We start from the raw sequence: 15543 nt of genomic DNA, 5'->3' as shown, positions 1-15543 counted from the left end.
TTCTGGTTCAGTTTTGGTTTTGGACGCTTTTGTTTTACTCCAAACTCCGTCCATCTTACTACCACATGGGCATGTGGCGCCATCTGACGTATAATAAAAAATTGAAGAAGAGGAAAAAGAAGTTTGGCGCGGAAATCTCGCTGGACCGCCGATCTGAGGTTATCTATCGTATTTCGATCACGCGCAAGAACCGTTACGCCAGCGGGCGTGGCACGCAGCACTACGGGACCGATCCCTTCGTCCTCGGGGGTTATGTTTGATTTTAAGGTAGTGATCAATTCCCGCGGCGACACGTGCGCCGCGGGCGCAGAAGTCAAAAAAGCGACGTGATTGTTGACTTGCCGCATTGCTGTTTGAGGCGGCCGCGTCGGAATGGAAGGGGCCTCCCGCGGGGTCGAACCGCGGACGACCTCCGCGAAAGTGGGAGGTCGCACAGGCTCCGCCGGGAGAGGACGCTGCTGGAAGGTTGTTGACGCCGCCTCCAGTCGCGCCTCCGCGGTAGAGGCCCTGGTCCGGGCAGCCGAAGCCTCCCGGCGCTCCGTCGACCACATGGCTCGGAGGACCTCGGCGCGAACGCGGGCGTCGGAGGCCAGTGCGCGATATTCCGCGCAGCGGTACACCATCCCGCCGAACATGTGCGAGATTTGTGTACGGGCCTGGACCGGGATCTTGTTCTTGTCGTGGTTGAGGAACGCCGTGAGGCGCTCCTGCAACTGCGTGACTTCCGCGAAATCCGGCATGGCAGCAAACGCCAGGTCTAGCCTGGCGCCGGAGTCCGCGGGACCTGCGACGGGGGTGTTTGATAAGTCACGGGCCGCCTCCGCGGTCGCACCCGCAGGAACCGGAACCACGGACGGGCTCGGAGCGGCCGCCGTCGACTCCGGGACCAGCGACGAAGAGGACCCGGTGGCAGGACCCGAAGGTCCCGCAAAGTCCGCCGCCACGTCGGGCGGCACGGGCCGAGGCGCAGCGGAGGGCTGCGCGGTCGGAACCGCGTCCGGGACCTGGGCGATGATGGCGTCGCCAGCCTCCGAGAAGGGCGAATCGGAGGGGTCCGACGGCACCCGCGAAGCGCTCGAGCCCGAAGTCGCAGTCGGTGAAATGCGGTGTAAAGTCACGATTGGGAAATTCGCCCGTGTGGGCGACGCAGGGGAGGGAGAGCGCGAAGCGCTCATGGTAGGGCCGGAGGGCGTAAAGATAGCCGACCACCAACGGGACAGGGCGGGAACCGGGCTCAGGCCCCGCTAGGGAAAAACCCCAGGGCGAGGGCCCAAGTCCGCAAGCCCGTTCAAGTGGGAGAAAAAACCAGCCGCCCGAAGTAGCGGCCAGCGGTCGTGAAAGGGCGGAGAAAATGAAGTATGCGGCCCACCTGAAGATGGTTGTAGGTAGGACCGCGACCGGTGAAGAGCGCCCCTACCAGCGTAGGGGACGCAACCGCTGGGGGTCGGGCGACGACAAATTGTCCGGACCGCAATGGCGGGGACCGCAGGCAAGGGCGGGACCAGGATCCGCAGCCGGAAGTGGCGGCCCCGAGGCTCAGAAAGAGCCTGAGACGCCAGAAACGGCAATGAGGCAGCCTCGAGCAGCCGCAGGAGGCCGCAGGCAGAAGCGGCCAAAAAACCGCCGAGACGGCGAAGACCGCCGCGTCCCAGGACCGCGGGCAGGTGGCGATTCCCGCAGTCAGGCCAAGGTCCGCGAACCGGGACCGCAAAAGGCGCCCCGAAAGCCCCAAAAAGGAGCCCGGGGCCGCAGCAGGAACGGGCGGGGCAGGAGGAGAAACTTCGTCCTCCTCCTCACCGGCCGTGAGCCAATTTGGGCCCTCCGCCGCAAAATGCGGAAAAGCGCAAAAAAGCGGAGGCCCTCAGCCCCGAGACATCAGCAGCGGTGAAAGGCCCGGGCGGGGGAGAGCACGAGCCAAGGGGCGGAGCCAGGCAGATGGGCATTGAGAGTCGTATTCGGCGCATGTGGATCTCGAGAGCCGAATACGACTCTCAATGCGCCAGAGAGAAGTTTCGGCCTTGGTGACGCTTGACGTTGCGAAGGCCTATGACAGCGTGGAGCACACAGTCCTCATTAACAAGCTTGCTCAACTACAACCACCGCATTACCTCTACGCCTGGATTTGTGAATTTCTAAAAGATAAATTTTTCTTCTGTACAGACGGATCTTTTTGTTCTAATACCTATGGTCAATCAAGAGGTGTGCCGCAAGGCTCTGTTCTTTCTCCGCTGCTTTTCAACATATTAGTTCGGGACATCCCCATTCATCCTAACGTTACAGTTTATGTATACGCAGATGATATAGCTTTTTTCGCATCAGCAAATGATATTCATGTGCTCTACGGGTATTTGCAGGCATATCTGAATGCTCTTGAAGTCTGGTTGGACCAAATCAATTTATCACTTAATGTCAGCAAATGCGGCGTGCTGGTATTTCCACCCGACGCTCCTATGTACATCTCGCTAGCCTACCGCTCCACTCCAATTCCGCAGGTGAAGTCGGTTAAATACCTAGGTGTTACTTATGACCAAAATTTGGACTGGCGACACCATATTAAGAATAATGTTATTAAAGGGGAACGTGCACTGGGCCGTTTGACCCGAGTTGGCAATAAAAAGTTTGGCATGCGTCGTGACACGCTACTGTTGCTCTATAAGGCTTATATGAGACCGATTCTGGAATTTGGTTGCCCCTTGTTCTCTGGTAGCGCGAACTACAAGCTGCAGCCATTAGCCTTACTGGAAAGACGTGCCCTACGGCTATGCCTCGGGCTCCCAAAATCAGCTTCCAACGCTGTCCTTTATCTGGAAGCGCGTATCCCCAACCTCTATTCCCGCTTCCAACTTCTAACAGTGCGTACTTTCCTCAAGTCTTTTGACCCGGCCCCAGGCGTTAGTATTCCAATTTTTGTATCCCAACCACACCTTTTTTTGACTAATCACTGGCCACGTTATCAGCTTCCGCAAGTTAGGTTCACGCAGAATCTGTTAGCTCCGCTTCAGGTTGATCTGATCTCCTTGCAACGAGTTGCTGACACGCAGGCTGATCCCGTCTTCTATTACGACTTTATTTTCCCGTCCCATGCGAAGCATATGCCCGCACATACCCTAAATAATCTTCTTTCTGAACACCTACAGAATTTTCCACATCATACTGTTCTCTCCACTGATGCCTCCGGCAGCTGTGAGAAGGCGGCGATTGGCATATATTCGCAGGATCTAGATTGGAGCTACTCCGTTCGTATCCCTGATTATACTCCTATATTCTTCGCAGAGTTTTTGGCCATTGGTTTGGCTCTTCTCAAAATTCCCAGACATGTCGCACGGGTTCTTATTCTCACAGACTGCCTTTCAGTTATTGTCTCTCTCCAAAATTCGGAAAAATCTTTCTTGACTCGTTCACTTAGGTTTTTTGTTCCGAGCACAGTGCGCGAGATCCGTTTGGTCTGGGTACCTGGGCATTCAGGCGTCTATTTTAACGAGGTGGCTGATTTATTGGCAAGGTCAGCTCTCAGCGCACCTGTAACATATCCCGTCCCTCACCTCATTCTGTTAGCAGCTTCACGTTTCCAGCGGTTCCAACATATTTCAGCCACTTTGAGTGATCCGTTGCTGAATACCGTGGACTTTCAACACCTAAAGTACCCATGGAATATCCGGTGGTATAAGTCAAGGCTTTGTGAAGTGTCCATGACGCTCCTGCGATGTAGAATCCCTTACTTAAACTTGTACTTATGCAGGTGCGGGTTCGCTGCGACAAACCTTTGTGTATCATGTGGGCAAGTTGAATCAATCGATCATTTTCTCCTCTCTTGCCGGCGGTTCGCGGTTCAGAGAAAGCAATATCTGGAGGTTCCTCTTTCGAGACTAGGACTGCCTCTGTCTCTTACAGTTCTTCTATCGTTCAGTGCGAGTGCCAAGGGATTCCCGTTAAGCAGTGTATGCGGCTACCTTCACGATTACATAAGTGCAACTAATCGATTATCTTGTTAGCTATACACAAAATTCTTTCGCATGTCCAGAAAAGGCTAGATTGATTCTATTCCGGATGACTCATACCTCTTGAATTCATTTTATTTTTCCCAATTTTTTTTTATCTTGATTCAGTCTTCTGACGTTTCCTTCCCCGCGCAAATGCTTCATTGGCATTCTACCCTATACCTTGGCCAATCCCCCCCACGTGGGTATGTGCCATATTACTTGAGGAGAAGAAGAAGAAGAAGAAGAAATCTCTGCACAGCAGTCGCCTACACGACTTCAGACTCTGACCCTCAATTTCCTGGTAAGCGCTCGTTTTTTTCTCCGTGGCTTTTCGCACTTGCTTAGAAGAATGCCTCAGTTTGCTATTTTTCGAATTACGTCTATGGCTCTGCTAATTTGCGCCCGTAAGGGCGAGTCTCGTGATTATTGCCCATAGGTAACACCCGGAACTATGCTGTGTTTTTCGTCCCGTTGAGTTCACAGTGTGCCTTTTTTGTGTTTGTCTGCTAAACTGCCTAGGCGGATAACGTACGTGCTGCACGGCCTCATGCAGGACACACGGATGGATCCCAACATATTTTATGGAAAAATAGCCGCAAAGGCGCCCCCAGAACACAGTGATAACTCTGATCTGGAGTTGTCAAGCGACGAAGAACCAGAGAATGCTCCTTCAGCCCGGGCATGTAAGCATTCATTTTTGTTGCCACAGCCGGAATTATGCAAACATTCAATTCGAGGCACAAATGAAGTAGCATCCGTTGCCGAAGGAAGAGGTGCGATGTAGAGTGGGGGGGGGGGGGGTACTCGACCATAAGGGCGCATTTGGCTCGGTGCTCCCGCGTGTAGCCGCCGACTCCTGTCACGACAGACAATACCATGCGTTCCCCATTTCCCTGCCTATATATATGAGACGCCTGGTAGCGCATGGCGCTCTGTTTATGCTGCGCAGTAGGAGTTTCTTTGTGCATTTGCAACACCATCTTTACTTACACATCTATCAAAACCGTAATTCTTCAGTTTGTGTTATTAGGACTGCCTTATTCACACGGGTACTTCTTGTAATAATTTTTTATTACGTTTGCCTTTTGTTTTTCAGCATGTTTATATCGCATCTGCTTTCTGTTTAATTTGCACAGCTCTTTCAGGTGACTGTCAAGATGAAGGCATCTCTAGAACTCCAAGCACAGACAATATTGAAGAAATTCCCAAGCCTTCGAAAAATGGTCCTGCATGGAGTGTTGTCCAAGGCTCCACTGGTAATACCATGCCAAAGTGGAAGGACGTACCGCCCTGTCCATCCCCGGTTGAGTCTCCAATCAGTTATTTTAGAGAATTTTTTTACATGGATTTTTTGTCTCTAATCTGTGAGCAGTCTTCCCTGTATAGCGCTCAGAGGAATCCCAACAAAGTTACTACAATGACTGTCAACGATTTGGAGCAGTTTATCGGTGCAGTGCTCACTATGTCAATTATGAAGCTGCCTCAAACGTGCATGTACTGGTCGGAAAGGTTCCGCATCAGTCAAGTTGCCGACACCATGACGAGAGACAGATGGGAAGAAATCAAACAGTCACTGCACTTCAATGACAACCAGGAGGCACCGGACCTCAATAACGCCGAACGCGACAGGTTGTACGAAGTGCGGCCCCTACTGGACCACGTGGTCTCCAAATGCCGTGAAATACCAAAATCTCAGAAACTATGCGTTGATGAGCACCTGGTGCCTTTCAAAGGCCGCAGCTCATTGAAGCAGTACTTGCCAAACAAGCCGAAGAAATGGGGTTATAAACTATTCCTTCTCTGCGATGAGTGCGGCATAATGTACAACTTTGAAGTGTACACAGGCAAAATTTTTCCGCAGCCGGGTTTTCCAGACATCGGTGCCAGCGGCAACATCGTTCTCAGAATGGCGAGTGTCGTGCCTCGCGGTCTAGACTACATCCTGTATTTTGACAACTGGTTTTGCAGTGTGGACTTACAGGTGGTCCTCAAAAAGGCTGGTATCAGTTCCGTAGGCACAGTACGCGAAGCTCGCCTGAAAGGATGCAAACTTACATCCGACAAAGAGCTAAAAAAGAAAGGGCGTGGCTCTCACGTGGAGATGGAGACGACATTTGAAGGGGTGAGTCTGAGGGCTGTGAAGTGGTTTGACAATCGTCCCGTCACGCTGCTGTCCACATTTGCATCGGCATCACCAGAGAATACTGTGAAGCGCTTTGACAAGAAGACCCGAACGTCGGTGAGCATAACTCGTCCTTCTATTATAGGTGTCTACAATGAGTGCATGGGCGGTGTGGATCTAATGGACATGCTTGTGGCGCTGTACAGCATCAACTTGAGATCCAAAAAGTGGTACAGGCGGCTATTCTTCCATTTATTGGATGTCGTAATCGTCAACTGCTGGCTCCTGTACCGCCGAGATGCAACCGCGGCTAAGGTGCCACGCAACCAGCAAATGACCCTACTGCTTTTCAAAGCAGAGATAGCGTGCGTTTTGAAACAGCAGGGAAAGGTTGCAACACCTTCCAGAAGACGACCGTTGGCCCCTTCAAAAATTGAAAATGAACTACAAGCGAAGAAGCGCCGTGGGCCAGCAGCTCTTGTACCCTGCAAGGAGATTAGGCTGGACACTATTGATCACCTCCCGATGTTTTCTCCCAAAAAAGGTCGATGCAAATACCCCAACTGCACAGGCATTACACGTGTAATGTGCAGAAAGTGTAACGTACACCTTTGTTTCACTCCAGAAAAAGAGTGCATATACAAGTTCCACACTACCCCGTAAGAATTGTGCAATGACGCCTACTTAAGGACTCATGCCTACTGTTGCCCACAGGCAACAAAGCTATATTTCAGCTGATATGTATAGCAATTTTTTGTGTTTAGAAAGTATGCCTTGTCATGCTCTAATAAGTGCAGATATGAAAGAAATAAATGATTTTTTCAAGTATTTTATTGTCTCGTCAATAAAGGGCTAAGGGCGCGAAGAACATTCCCGTGTGGTATTGCACCAACTCCAAGGCATGGATAAATCAGGCATTGTTTGAAGATCTGTGCGTCGACTGGACCAAAGTTTCGAGCTGCAGGGGTGACAGGTTAATATTTTTGTTGATAACTGCACGGCTCACGGCCCCATTGAGAACCTGAAAGCCATTCGGCTTGCATACCTGCCGCCAAACACAACTACGGCCGCGCAAATACGGCTTGAAGCGTGGATGGCACTGCCTCACACGTGCGACTTGGTCTTGGCCGGATGTCGTCAAATCTGCCCTCTTGTAGAGCTCCTGCATTGCGCGTATGCACTGGAGGAGGCTTTCGTCTGGGTGTTGGGTGCGCAACACAAGCCTCCTCCAGCATCCGGAGTTCATAGTCAGGCGGCAGGAACTAGGCACAGAAGCAGCCTTTAAAGTCTGCCATCGACTGCACGGTCGGCTGGCAACACCTCCATCGCACCACAATCTCGACAAGTGCTACAGGCAGGACCTGCGCTAGCATCACGTCATCTGGGGCGCCCAGAGCCGTCTGGTAGTCCTCGAGTTGTAAAAACTCGTGGACTGATTTTGCGTCCGTGTACCCGGAAAAGGAGGGGACCTAAATATTTATCCGCAGACGCGATGTCGCCGATGCTGCGGCTTGGTTGGAGCCACCCAAACCGAGCTGACGAGTCAATGCGGCAAACACCTCCATTACCTGCCCCATTACATCCGCCGTGTCGGGGAATTTGCATGGGTTCTCCCGCGTTCCTCACCACACTCCCGGGTGCACTAGCATCCAAAGTCGCGGTATTAACTGAGATATCCTTCTCAGGAGGCATAACTCGATCAAACTGAGGGGAAAAGGTGAAAGTCTGCCCTACGAGAGACTGTTTAAAGCCCGCGTCAGCTGCCCAGTCGCACAGGCTAACCCACGGCGACAACCAAACACACAAAGGCATTCCCATATAAAAAAAAGTCTGTCTACAAACACGTGAAATACACGTCAGAAAACGCCCCAAAACTACAGAAACTACACAAAACGCCTAACAAAATTTAAAACGTTGTACAAGTATCTACCCCGCGAACATCACGGCTGACCTATACACGCTAACCCTACAGGTACGGCGTGGTCCAAAACAAGGAGCGCCTGCCACGAGTCTGGCTGCCTGCTTCAAAATTGGCAGAGAAATCGCCCACAAGGGTGCTAATCAAAGCCACACGTTAGGTGCCATTATTTGTGGGTGATCCCTCTGCGCAAAGACGCACAGACACGGAGACTCGGGCCAGCTAGTAAGGACAAAGGTTTATTCTCACATTGTCGTTTTGGTGGGGGACCAGGTGTCGTCGAGGCAGGAGGTCGGCGGTGTTCATGGCAGGAAGCAAGAAAGAGCGCCGACGATTGGGCCTCCCTTAAATAGTCCCCCTCCGCGTAGTCCAATTCCCCCTGCCCCACTTGGGAGAGGAACGGTGGTCAAGGGTACTCGCAGGGGGAGTGGGCGGCCCACGAGTGGGCCTTACAAGGTGTTGCTTTGCAAGACACTGCTGACCTGTGGACCCGCGAGCTCCGGAAACTGTTTGTGCCGCGAACGCTCCGGCCTGCCCTCGGCGCTGCAGGGTGCCGGCCTCGTCGCAGACGCGGAGCTCATGTTCGGCCGAAGACGCGCCCCTCTCGGACTTTACATGTTTATGAGGGTCGCGAAGCGCGGCTGTTCCCCACTCCTCTAGCGTCGGAACTCAGGTTGGTTTGGATTCGGCCGCCAAGGACGCTTGCTTCCTGGAACCCGCAGTTTGGTCACGTGACCACGCCGTTCGAAAACGCGACCGTCAACGGACAAAGAGAGTCTTCCTCCGGCAGCGGAAGAGAGCAGCTGCTCGGGGAGCCAGTCTGTATCTTCCAAAGGCCTGGGGCCCTGTTTTCTTCTTTTGGGTCAAAATCTCTAAATAAAGACCCAATTCCTAACCTTCACGGAGTCCACAGCCCGTACCTCGCAATAAAGGGCTCCGGAAATTTTGACCACCTGGGGTTCTTTAAAGTGATTAGCACTCGTAATGTAAGCCGATCGGTATTCCATTCAGTAAATGCACATCGGACTGACAAACACCTGGCAGGGCAGGGCAGAGGTATCTGGTATTTGTCAAGCCTACAAACGCCATTGTGCTCGCCACCATCTTGTTTTCTATATATATAACATACGTTCTTGAGATTAAATTGCCTAGTTTCTGCCGCGATGGTTCAGTGGCTTTGGCGTTCATCACAAAAGTGGAGTCAGTGTGCACATTACAGTATTTCTAGTTGATTTTGGCTGCAGCAATGATAGTTCCTGTTGTATACATTAATTTGGTTTTGGTTTGGATTGCCTATTTGCTTGTTTGTGTTTATGTGTATTTGTTGACCGGCTGTTTGGCATCACGTGCTTGTTGTCCAAAATACTTGTGTGTGTCCAATAAATTGCATCGTTGGTCCCAGCTTACATTGAGTCTTCTCTCTTCGTACGGCCGCCTCACCCAATACTACATTGGCGACGAGAGTGGGATCGATCAAGCACACTTTGAGCCTTGAATGTAATCGGACAAAATCAATTGTCCAAAGTGAAATCAGCTAATCCCATAGTTTGAAATAAGCTGGCATGTTTGGCCACTAGTAGTTAGTGAAATTTTTCCTGCAGTGCCGATTTTAGCTTTTCTATGTCGTTTCATAGTGCCCAGGCCGCTCCCGAGGAAGTCGCTGGTCGTGGAGTGCTCGGCGGATGATGAAGTTGCGAGTTTTATCTCCTCAACTTTAATGCCATCACATTTTGATGGTGAAATTAAAGACAAGTGACAGGAGCTGTTTTAATGAGATTTTTGTGCATGGCTTTGAAGAATATTGACGTCTACCATAAATGCATCACATATGGTAGCAACAGAAGCAAACAGCAAATATGATAGTGTGATCAAGGTTTTCTCAAAGCGACGACAGAAAATGTTTTCACTTCTCATTGAAAGAGAAATTATTGCATTTGTTGCGAAAGAAAAAATTCGTTGGAGGCACTTAGATATCTCTTATTTGTGGGAAGGCGAAAGCCGTTTGCGACTCATTGCACTGATTTGAATTTTAGCGGTGACGTCGCACAGTTGTTGCTTGCCGGCGGATCACACCACCTGCCACAGCGGGCAGTTTGCTCACAGTCCAGTTGGCAGATTGTGATCACATGAAAAGGTCATGTAACGAACGGACCAGGTCATGTGACCTAGGCTGTAACGGATGGACCGGTCACGTGACCTAGGATGTAACGGATGGACCAGTCACGTGACCTAGGATGTAACGAACGGGCACCGCGAGGTCACATGACTGGACGTCCGGTCACCGCGAGTATGAGCCATTAAAGGCTTTCGCCATAAAATAGCGCGTGATTCTATTTGCATGATTGCGCAGTTGAGCACTACTGCGTGCCCCGGACGACAAGTGGCCTGCAGTTCACTTGCCGTCACCACATTCAGATGGCTTATCACTGCCCCCACTCGCTGCGGCGCGTCTCACCGTCTCATCTCCTGCTGACCAGTCGTGCACGAGGTGTTAGAACAATGACAGCGTGTCGCGCGCTTTGGACGCCAACCAAGGCCGCCGGAAATGGGGAGTGAGACTGCGAACGACCTTGTCAGAGTCACAAGGGGCTGGCGACCTTTTCCCACTGAGGAGGTTCCTTTTACTGTCGGCGGAGACTGCAAAGCCGATGCGTGGGCGCCTCGATGGCGCCGCAATAGGTTGCACACAGGTATTGAGCTGTGTATGCGTAACCGTGTGCCCTGCACGTTCGAGAAGGTTTGAGGCTCCACAGGGTCGGGCTCTCCAGAGCCCTGGGCTCTGCCCATTTATATGTGCTGTGCCGTTGTACTGCTATTGGCCAATATTGGCAAGAACTGGAATAGCAAAGCTCTGCCCAATTACTGAAGGGTTTAAAACCTGATGCAAACAAAGAATTTGGAGGAGCGCGCCGAGTCTGGCCGCTTTTAAACAACTTCTTTTAAACTGCCTTATTCTCACCTGCCTTGTATTTCGATCCAGACCTCAATAATCAGTTTTGTTTGCTAAGAAGGTGAAGTTGCTGCCCCAACCAGCAACGTGTTGCCAGACAAGCGGACGAAGACCTGAAGTCCTCTTCGCACTGCTAACCACCGTGCATACGATTACTGGCCAGCGTGACATCATCATTCATCGCTCGCGACGAGCATCCAACTACGAGCATCCAACTAGTACCCCTGCCACACGGCAAATTTAATGTCATTTCCATCGAATGACATTCGTTCAAAACGACATTAGTTTGCTGCCACACGAGAAAATATAATGACATTCGATGAAAATGACATTAGGTATCGAATGAGTTTGGGGAACTCATTCGCCAGCAAACTCCGAGCTAATGTGTTCCCTCGACACCAGAGACTTGGTGAGAATATGCACCGAACATAAATTTCAAATGCGACACAAGCATTATAATATTTCAACGCCCGTATAAATCTGTGGTCGTTCATTTATTTATATAATAATACCGAATAGCACCAGAAAAAATAAAACTGTCACTCTCGCTACCAGCCAACCGGAATGGACGAGCAGGCACGTTTTTTGGCTTTTTTGTGTAGCGTGGCCCAAAGCCAGCCGTAGCCAGCCCATGAGCCAGCGGCAGGCGCGTGCGTTGTGTTGCCGGAGTCCGGAGTGCTGGCTGTGTCAATTGCTGCGGGAGTTGTGCACTCGGAGTTGTTTGTTATTTATTCTTGCTGGATCCGCTAATCTGCCTTTGTACAGGGCCAGCCTGCTGCGTCTTTGTGCTCGCAAGCATAGACTCGCAGCGATAGCATTCCGCTGCAGCGAATCCATTGCACAAAGCGACGTAGTGACGTCCGCCATTTGTCTGTCGCCGCTGGCTGAACTTTGGCTTGGCTTGGCTTGGACTCCTGGTGGATAGCAGTGATCAACGCGTTATTGAAACGAGGATTAAAATTTTGAAATCGGTTTCCATTCGCAAAACAATACTTTTCGAAACATATTGAAGCATAGATCGAAATGTTTTTATGCTGCACTTTTTCTCCATCGCAATCGCCATCATTTGCAAATGGTATTACTTTTGGCCGTGTAGCAGCACGCAGAATAAATGACATTAAGTCGAACAAATGTCATTCGATGGGAATGACATTAGATTTGCCGTGTGGCAGGGGTATAGAAGCCCAATCCGGCCATCCCATCAGAGTGGGGGTGTGCAAAGTTTAACTACAAGGGACTACAGTCCTCTGTCAGCAGCATCTGCCTCAAGAATCCACACTCCCCTACAGAGCCCCCAGTCAGTTCCAGGATCTCAACCACCATCATCCTCTCAGTCAGCCCCACCCAACGACCTCCTAGGCCTAAAAGGGAGATTCGTATGTCTATCTGGTTGAAAGACTGTGCCTAAATAATCCTCCTATATATATTTTTTTGCTTGTTGACTGAGATGATTGAGAACATTCATATCCTGCGTACATAATGTAGAGGAGGATCCGTGTGTTATCTCAAGATGTCTTTAATAATGAGGATTTCACTCTAAACAGTGAATTTAGCTTTAACGTCCTTTTTAGTCCTCATAACTATAGCATCTAGAAAAATAATCACCTCTCACTCGAGGTGCATCATGAAGACAGTTTCAGACATGATTTATGTGCTATCAATGTCAAGAACACGGTCAATCCCACTTCAAGAGAATATGGCTCCGCGTAGCTACGCATATGCGGAGCACTACTGCGACCAAGCCGGTAGCAAACCCGTGCACGGGGGCAGATGACACAAGCACCATGTCAAGGTCACTCTTCTCTTGTGCCACTCTGCATTCATTCATTAACAGGTTAGATGCAATGGCAAGCAGCAGATACGAGGCCATGCAGAGCCGTGTTCCCTCCGAGTGTGATTGACCCTGTACATCGCTTTATTCACGAATGAATAATGTCCGAACAGCTTTGTTTCAAGTACTAGAAGCCAATGGGTTGCGATTTTTTTTTATTCCCTGATCCATGCACATGCACAGAACCTTACTGAAAGATACGCTGTGAGTTTACTGAACGCTGTGACTTTGCATAGTGCTGAACGCTGTGACTTTGCAATTTCCTGCAACTGTCTTTTCTCCTTCATCTTTTCCTCCCCTTACCCCTTTCCCCTGTGCAGGGTAGCAAACCGGCTATTCTTCTGGTTAACCTCCCTGCCTTTCCTCCTCCTCATATAGAAAGATACACTAGCTAACAGTTATTTTTGTTCTGCAATGCTTTCTAATAAGCAGCCAATTACTAACTACTCTTGTTCTAAGCACTTAAAGGCGTTTTAACATATTTTTTTAATGCAGCATTACACTAAATATTGGCCTCATATTATTGTATTCATTTGTCATACGATAGGCAACACCACGAATTTTTTTTTTTCTTGAAAGTATGCACCATTAAAAAGCACTTTGTGAATTTACTGGCGTAGGCAGATACAATGTTTATCGCACCTCGGCTGCATACATTTCCTAACAGAAAGGAAAGTAACTGAATAATATGCAATGTTTTTTTGTGTTGAGACGCTTTATATGTAGTTTCTTCATTATTCATTTGTGAAGACTTTAGCTACAGTTTTACTGTAGTTCTTTGTATGAAGTACTTAATATTAATATCTGAATGTATTAAATAACTATTAATGAGCGAAAAATAAACTATGCTATCGTACACTAAATGTGTATCCTAAATGTCGCTCCTCCGAATGTGAAGATGTATATGCAGCTATGCTGTAGTTTTCCCCCCCAAAAAAACGCACCTTCGGCAAAGTTTGTCACTGTATCGTGTTATTGGCGCGCACATATAATGTCTTGTGTCGTATGTTTTTCTTCAAAAAGAATGTACATATTCTGCATGTATGAATTTGTGTACTTCTTGTATTTTGGAATGTGAAATTTTTGCGACTGCTTGAACATTTTCCAGAACTTACTTATCTGCATTTATAGTTCACAAAAATTGAATTTCCCAATGGAAGGAAGTAATGCTTCAGTTGATTTTGGTTTCGAATTGATGATTTGGCTATCTACTTGTTTGTGTTTATGCTTACTTCATGGAGGAAAAACGCTAAGGCACCCGTGTGCAGTGCGATGTCAGTGCACGTTAAAGATCCCCAGGTGGTCGAAATTCTTCCGGAGCCCTCCGCTACGGCACCTCTTCTTCCTTTCTTCTTTCACTCCCTCCTTTATCCCTTCCCTTACAGCGCGGTTCAGGTGTCCAACGATATATGAGACAGATACTGCGCTATTTCCTTTCGCCCCAAAAAAACCAATTATGCTTACTTCATCGGCAGCTGGTGTCACGTGCTTGTTTATAAATACTTGCGCGCGTCCAATTAATTGCGTCTTTGGTCTTAGTTTATGTTGAGTCTTGTCTCTTCGTACGGCTACAGAGTAGGGCCGCCTCAGCCGATATACAGAAAGACCGTAACTGTTGCACAAATAGGTACCGAACACACGCTGCTGAGCTGGAGTTCCGTTCGAGCGGATCGCCAAGGATACCGCTTCACAGCTGCCGACGCCGCACAAAAGATGCAGCACCAGCACTGCAGTTCTGCCTATGCACAATACGGCGCTACAATTACTTGATTACAGCACCGAACAATGGCACACAAACGCTAAGAAAGCTGACACCACTTCGACCACCGTTGCTGCAGCTGCGACACACAGCTTGCATCCAGCAGTGGGAAAACAAAGGGGAGGCAAAAAAACAATGATGATGATCGAACCTGTGTATGTCAGGCGCAAGGTCACTCCAGCAGAGCTCTCCTCCGGCGAGGTCTCCACAGGGAAAGCAGTTACACATCCATTGAGAACTGCCCGCACATGGTATCCACGTTGCTTGCGTCAGTCATAAAAATCTGCATATCAGAAGTCGACGAGGCTTGGTTAGCTTGGTACGATAGGGTCGTAATTGGGGGAGAACAAATGAACTTACACAGCGCTCGTGTCGTCGTGTTTGTTCCGTCCTCGTATTTATCAGTAAAGCAGCTGAATGGGCTAGTTGGTTTTGCATCTTAGTGAAAAAAAAACAGCGCACAAGCAAACACAGACAGAAAGAAGGACAAGCGCTGTCCTTCTTTCTGTCTGTGTTTGCTTGTGCGCTGTTTTTCACTAAGACTCGTATTTATCCGCGCTGTTTTACCATGGGTAGTAGTAACCAACTTGCTCAGATTTCCGTACTTCTAGAAGAACTTACACAAGGAGCACCACCAAAGTCATTTCTGTTCACTGTGGCGCGACGTTTCCCGCAAGCGCACGTGCGACTACTTACCGGACTCACCATTTTAAAATCAACAAAGCGCGTTGTTTGTTTCATATTTTTCTTTCCACAATGGCTATGGCTGGCGCTGTATTAAGGCCATAGAGAGCGTTCCCCTACCTACAAATTTTTTAGAAACAAAATGCTTTGCAGCGCCATCTGCAAATAACGTGATGTTGATGAAGAACATTCCTGAAGCGTCAGGGGTTTTTCTGCCCGCCCTAGAGCGCGCGTCCGCCGTATGGCGGCGCTGTCAGAATGGGAACTACAGAATGGGTTCCGGAAACGAAGGAGTTTGG

At 49.5% G+C, this 15543-nt stretch overlaps 1 long non-coding RNA gene across 5 annotated transcripts in view; it reads right to left on the bottom strand.

The window, feature by feature from the left end:
• The window catches only part of LOC144121966 (uncharacterized), a 117520-nt gene extending 102185 nt beyond the window's left edge, over nt 1-15335 (bottom strand). For 4 of the 5 annotated variants that reach the window (XR_013312762.1, XR_013312764.1, XR_013312763.1 and 1 more), the window contains exons 1-2: nt 15257-15335; nt 14712-14843 (exon numbers count right to left, since the gene is read on the bottom strand). This is a non-coding gene — a long non-coding RNA (uncharacterized LOC144121966). Of the gene's footprint in view, nt 1-11866; nt 11885-14711; nt 14844-15256 lie in introns of those variants that run through there. The other variant, XR_013312760.1, reaches the window with a different exon arrangement.
• Between the last annotated feature and the right edge of the window lie 208 nt (nt 15336-15543).

Source organism: Amblyomma americanum, chromosome 2 (genome assembly GCF_052857255.1).
Source record: "Amblyomma americanum isolate KBUSLIRL-KWMA chromosome 2, ASM5285725v1, whole genome shotgun sequence".
Taxonomy (NCBI): Eukaryota; Metazoa; Arthropoda; class Arachnida; order Ixodida; family Ixodidae; genus Amblyomma; species Amblyomma americanum.
Note: the sequence above shows the minus strand (reverse complement) of the source record. Positions and strands in the feature narration are given on the sequence as shown.